Source organism: Meleagris gallopavo, chromosome 23, assembly GCF_000146605.3.
Source record: "Meleagris gallopavo isolate NT-WF06-2002-E0010 breed Aviagen turkey brand Nicholas breeding stock chromosome 23, Turkey_5.1, whole genome shotgun sequence".
In the NCBI taxonomy this organism is placed as follows: domain Eukaryota; kingdom Metazoa; phylum Chordata; class Aves; order Galliformes; family Phasianidae; genus Meleagris; species Meleagris gallopavo.
Genome location: NC_015033.2, coordinates 5,138,152 through 5,144,916, shown reverse-complemented (window position 1 = coordinate 5,144,916; position 6,765 = coordinate 5,138,152).

Sequence of the window (6,765 nt, the reverse complement as noted above, 5' to 3'; positions counted from 1 at the left end):
GTGTCCCTGCTCAGTGCAGGGGTTGGACCTGATGGCCTTGAGGGTCCCTTCCAACTTCAACCATTCTGTGGTTCTTTGATGCTGTCCTTTTCCAAGAACCTGGGTTTTGCTACAGCTGGATCTTCACGCTTCTCTTTGGGTCTCTTTGTGCCTGCTCTGCCATGGCTGCTGCAAGCTGCCTCCACGGGGGGGTCGGACTGCCTGCCCAGATGGCTGCAGCCTTCAGCACCTGACCCTTTTTTCCTGTTTTGAGTTCTCTCTGCTTGCTGGGAGAAGCGGTTTGGGGAACAAGGCTGGGATGCTTTCCCTGCCATCTGCCTCAAGGCAGCAGGCTGCAAGCTGGCACAGTTAATTCCCCGTCTTTGCCAAGCTCTGTTAATAGAGAACGGCTCCTCCTGAATAGAAGGCAGTTCTCGTTACATAAATAGCAGAGGAGGGGGAGAGGCCAATGTGTTTGTGGGGGGTGAAAGACATACTGGCAGTCGTCTGGTTTTTTATCTGCCGCTGATCTTGACTGTTGGCTTCTATATATGGGAGAATAAGAGGTGAGCATCATTTACTTTGTGCCTGGACTTCAGGCTGGGGATGTTAGTGCTTCAGTGGCTGTGATCTCACTCCCCCTGTTTGCATGCGATCCCGGGATCTGCCTGCTGGGATGACCGTGTGGATGAGCTGGAAAGATGCATGGAAGAAAAGGACCTGGGGGTGGTGGTTGCTGACAGGCAGCTGAACGTGAGCCAGCAGAGTGCCCAGGTAGCCAGAGGGCCAGTGGCATCCTGCCCTGTGGTTGGGCACTGGCACAGCTGCCCAGGGAGGTGGGGGAGTCACTGTCCCTGCAGGTCCCATAGAGATGTGGTACTGAGGGATGTAGTCGGCGGGCATAGTGGGGTGGGTTGGGGTTGGACCCAATAGCAGAGAGGGAAGTTTGTGTCTCAGCATAACTGACCTCTGCTGGGTGCGAAGTCCTTTATGCATGGAGATACAGAACGTGGGAGGCACCGGGGAATCTGGTTGTTACAGCAGTGGTCTGGGAGGAACTGGGTCCTGTTTTCGCTCAGCCAGAAATGATTTGGAGCAGATCTGGAAGGTCACAGCAGTAAAAATGGCTCTGAGTTTTGGACGCTTCATTTCCGAGCACTGGTCTGTGAGTGCTTGCTGGAGCTGCGGGCACCACAGCTGCTCCCCCAGTGGCAGTTAAACAAGGAGCCATTCAGCAACATTGGTTGTGACTTGCCTGGTCTGTATTTAGCTTCTGTTCAAGTCAGCAAAACTTATGGCTCAATTCCAGCAGAACTGGAGCTCGACGGTGCAGCCTCGCTTAATTCGTTGGTAAACTTGCATCTAATCCGCCCTATTTCCCCAGAGGAATGAGGAGATTGGATCTGATAGGTGTTTGCAAAGGGTTTATGCAGTCTCTGATGAAAGCTGGTATGATGCACAAATGCAAGGCGCTCTTTGCTCCTCGGGGGATGTGCTGTATGTTGACTTGTTTCTTGGCTCTGTTTTGTACCCAGGAGCTGGGAATGAATTGCTTCTGAGTGCTGTATTAAGGTCTGTGGAAACCATTTATTAAAAAAAAAAGAAAAAAATTAAAAAAAATCCTAATCCTCTCTGCTGCTTGGGTACTGCTGAACATGCAGCGTGTTTGATTCCTTGAATTGAATCGTTTGTCTTTTTGTTCCCCTTTCTAACAAGGCAAATGAATTCCTGCAGAAGATGGGGCTGCAAACTCAGATGGAATACGGCCCAAAGTTGCACCATAAGCCCAGCACAGCCCTGCCTCGTGCTTGTAAATCAAACTGGGCAAACACTGTCCCCACATTTCCACTCCACTTTGCCCTGCACCCTCCCGTCTGCACTCCAACCAAGAGCTCAGGCACCAAGCCTGGCCAATTTTTATGGCTGAGTTGAATTGGAGAGGCAGACAGGCCCACGAGAGCGTGAAAGTGACTCAATAAAACAGTGGGCTCCATTTAAACGGAGGGTGGTGAGTCTGGACAATGCAGACAACAGCTTGTTTTGAAAGCTAAATCTCTTTTGCTGGAAAGCTTGGGCTGCTTCTCGGGGCGTGCAGGGAGCTGCTCGTTCCGGTGCACGCAGCCAGCACTTACAGGCTCCAAACTGAAGGCCCAAGCTTTGCAAAATGTGGCTTTGCAGGGACCCACTGAGCACTTCTCAGTGCCTTGATCTCTCCTGTGTGTCTGATAATTGTGCACAGAGCACGGGTGGAAACACAGCAACATCACAGGGAGCTGTAAAACACCGTCCTATGACAACGAGGAGGCAAATCCATCTGCAAGTGAATGTTTCGTCCCCTGTGGCACTGCTTAAATTGAAAATGAGCTTCATTCCTGTAAGTCTGCAGCACAGAACCAAGTGGTTGGGGGGGTTACCCAGCAGTGATGCAGGGTTCGTAGCACACATTTCTGTGGATGTGATATTGACCTTATTTAGATTCCAGTAACAAGGAGCTGCTCTGCAAGTGGCAGAGACAGATTAAGACTGCGATGACATTTCCTTTATAGACCTCTTGCTTTTTCTTGCATTCTCTCTTCTCTCAGATAGCGATGCGTTGTAGTGGAGATCATTCCTTCTGGATCCAAATCTTGCACACATGAGGCCAAACCATTCTGTGTGTGCACCACCTGCCTACATCCCCACCAGCTCCTCTCTGCATTTCCACTCCTCTGAGTCATCTGGGAAACGGCTGCAGTGAGTTTGCTCCCTTCCTCAGCCAACTGGGTCTGCTTTCCAAAGGGCCACATGCAGTTCCACTCCAGCATGGGGCAGCAGAGCTGAGTCCCTGAAGATCACAAGAGCAGACAGTGGTTGGTTGTGGGTGCCAGAAGACTTTGGGACGAGGCGTATCGCAAAGGGTTGGGTTTCAGCTCGCAATATACAAGCCCTTCAGAAGCAGGTGGTGTGACTTGCAGCAGGAAAGCTAGAAAAATCTGTTGTCAAGCCATAAATCCCCCCTGTGTTTTTGTTTCAGTGCTGGAACTGCAGGAGTTGGTCCTGCAGTTAGCACAAGTAACATCTCAGCTTGTGGGTGAGAGGTGTGGGATGCATTAAGGGATGGGGAACCATCACCTGAAACAGTCAGATCATTTGCTAGGTGGCAGTTTCCTGGTAGCCTTTGGGCTGCATGGTTCCCCTACACAATCCTGAGCTCCTGCAGCTCACATGGCTGCTATCCCCTCCCCTCAGCTCCTGATGGCAGAGAGGGAATAGGGGTGTGGGCTGGGTCTGCCTCTTGCTGAACTGTGCTAGAAATAATGATATTTCTGTGAGTCTGTGCTGGGAGAGAGAAGGGGCAGTGCTACTCTCAGTTCTGTGGCAGTGGCCTCCATCTGCATCCTGTAGGCATGGCTTTGCTGGCAGCAGTATTTCCCTCCATTGCTCATGGACTAACAGCTCTTTGTTGTGGCTCCTGCCTGCGTTAGGAAGCATCCTGGATCTCCCTGAGATTAATGTGTCATTAAAGCCTGTTTGCTTATTCTGAGAGCTGGCCCCTTCTTCTGCTAACAGTCTGCAGGACTGTGCTCACTGAGCTATGGTAGCATTTAATGTGAGTTTCTGCATGGATGCTGCAGCTGGCAGCAAGCTTTAAGCCCTTGTACCGCAGGGGATCTGTTGCCTTGCTACTCAGGCACAGAGGCATCCCCTCTCATCTCCCCTCAGGAAGTTTTCCCACTGTTCTGAAAACCTTGTGTTCACCCAGGTCCTGCCTGGGAGCCAGCAGCTGCGCACTCAAAGCCTTTCCAGTCTGTGGGTTTTACATTTCCACTTCCAGATTCCAGTGATCCTGAGAAGATGCAAAAGCGGTGCTAATTAATCTAATTCCAGAAGCAGTGGGTTTCCATGGGAGGAGAGCAGCAAGCTGCAAACGCTTCAGGGAGAGAGAAGAAGGGGGAGTAAGAAAGATGTGTGCCTGCTGAGATCCAACCTTCTGGGCTGCTGAGAGCCCCCTACAGCAACTTGGTGAGCCCCTCCTATGCAGGACTGACATTTCCATGGCTGACAGTAGAGCAGGGTTTGCTGCAGTTACTTCCACCCAGCTTGTCAGGATGAAGTGTCACCAAAAACCCAGCCCCACACGTTGGCAGAAGTAAGGGGCTGTGTCTCTTAGCTCAACTCAGTGCACAGAGCTGCAATGGTTTGTGTATGGCATGGGAATGTCTTTGTTCCTTCACTCAGAGGGCAGTGAGGCCCTGGCAGTGCTGTCCAGAGAGCTGTGGGTGCCCCATCCCTGGAGGTGCCCATGGCCATGAGTGGAGCCCTGGGCAGCCTGAGCTGGTGGGGGGCAGCCAGCTCACAGGGATGGAACCAGGTGATCTTTAAGGTTCCTTCCAACCCCAGTGATCCTACAATTGCTCATCCCTCTTTCTTGCTGGTATGTGGAAGGCTGTGCTGAAGAACCAAATGTGACTGAAAAGCCATGGATGCTGTGTTCCCACCACAGATGGTAGTCCTTACAGCCTCCCTGGTGTGAATCTGGAAGTTCTTGAGGTCAATAATTATGGGACTGAAAATACAAGACCTTGAGATCCGTCATTGTGAGGCATTGCAACCATCTGGGTGACACACATGTGCAGTGGGACCTTCAGCCTGTACCTCCTTGTCCTAGAAGACCACAGTGTGGAGGAGAACATTCCTTGCAATGTCTTTTTTTAACCTCAGTTGTGCTATTTATGTTGGAGTGAAAGAATTGGAAGTGAATTGGCTGTTCTGTGGTTGGCAAGAAGGACTGGCAGCACAGAATCATTAAGTCTGGAAGAGGCCACTGAGATCACAACCCAGCCCACCATGCCCACTGACCACATCCCTCAGTGCCACGTCTTCATGGTTCTTGAGCACCTCCAGGGACAGTGACCCCACCACCTCTCTGGGCAGCTGTGCCATGTGTCACCACTTCTGAGAAGGAAGAGTTCCTAATATCCGACTTGAACTTCCCCTGGTGCAACTGAAGGCCATCACCTCTTGTCCAGTCACAGTGTTACCCAAGAGAAGAGACCACCATGCCATAGGTTTGCATTTCCAAGTGACTTTTCATTCTGCTGTTCGCACAACCAGGTCCACTCAGCACACACAGTGAGAAGGAAACCGCCCTCTGCCTCCTCTGGAATGGACTAGCAGCTTGTGGGGAGGCTCTGGAGAGGGGCCTTTAAGAGGGGGCATTGGGGTTAGTCCAGGAGCACAGTGAGCACACTATTGCTGGGGGCTGCAGATGGAGCGGAGCGCACAGCCAGCCCTTGTCTTCTTGCTTCCTCCTGCTGCAGGGAGCAGCTGTGGGGGGTAGGGTTGGAGCTGGGGGCCGTGCAGCTGAGCACAGAGCAGTGCCAGTGCCCACGGTGATGTAAGCTGAGCATGGGCTGGAATAATGAGTGCCTGACAGGGGCTGGCAGCAGGACGGCAGTGTGGGAAGCTTGAGGAGAGCAGCATGCAGGCTTTGGGGGTGGCAGTTTATTCCAGAGGATTGGAATCTTGTAGATGCTCTCTGGGGCCTAGGAATTGTGGAATCATTAAGGTTGGAAAAGATCACTAAGATCATCCAGTCCAGCCACCAATCCATCCCCACCATGCTCGCTGTCCCTGTTCCTCAGTGCCAAAGACTGAGTGATGCTCCCTGACAAGCACACAAGGCTCTGCTTGTGGCAGCCATCTGTATTTAATGATCTGTAGAGGCTTTGTTACCAGCACAGGTGTTCAGTGGTAGACACAGGAGCGTGGGAATCCATGCACCTTTAACGAGGTGCTGAGCACGGGCTGCTTCTCAGTGCAATCCAGGGTGCTTTGAAGTCTGTGTCAGGACACCCAAAGGCACACAGCTGGCCAAAAAGCAGCCCTTCGCTCAGCAGCAGCAGGTGGCTGGGGCTCTGACAGCATCCAAGTCATTTCTGCTCCAGGTAGGGAAGTCACTGCTGAATTGCATTGGTCTCAGCTTGCTCGGTGCCTGTGTGTGTGCCACGTGCCTGGTGACAGCAGGGCCTTATTGTTAACACAGGCGAGGAGCTCGGGTGGTAAACACAACACAGGGCTGCAAGGTGTGTTTCCTGAGCTTGTAAGCAAGGAGCTGTCTGCCAACACCCGCAGTCGTTAGTTGCAATAAGCACGAGCAAATTATTTTCTCAGGAAATGAATTTTCTTCACGTGTGTTGGTCAAGTTCTTGTGTTGGTTTACCTCTGGGGCAACAAATGCAAGCAAACCCCAGTGACCTCGTTCTTGAAATAGTGCCAGTGTGGCAGTGCAAGCATTTTGGGGAGCTGTGTGTGTCCTTTTTTGGAGTTCTTTGGAAAATGTCACCGAGGGATGTGGTCGGTGGGCATGGTGGGGGTGGGCTGGGGTTGGATTTGGGGGTGTGAGAGGTGTTTTCTGACTGTAATGATTCCTACAATCTCAGAAAGCAACAAAGATGTTGTTTTTGCTGCACACCGCTGTGTGGATCGCACCTCTTCAACCAATCCCTCTCCTTTTTCTCCACATGCTGACATTGCATTCTCTTCCTCCAGCCCATCCTTTGTTTGTGTGGCTGTTCTGGAGGTAGAAGGAGCTGGGGGAGCTGATGTCCGTGCCATCTCTGTCACTCCTAGGCATTCCCAGGGTGTCCCAAGTCCAGGCTGGCAGGGCAGGGGTTAACACAGCTCCATGAAATGGGCTCGTTGCAGAGGTTGGATGTCTTCATCCAGCACTGAGGTTATGTTGCACGGTTACGCTCGATGCTTCCGCTCAAATTATGCTTGCAGAACAAAGTGTGGAGTTTGCAG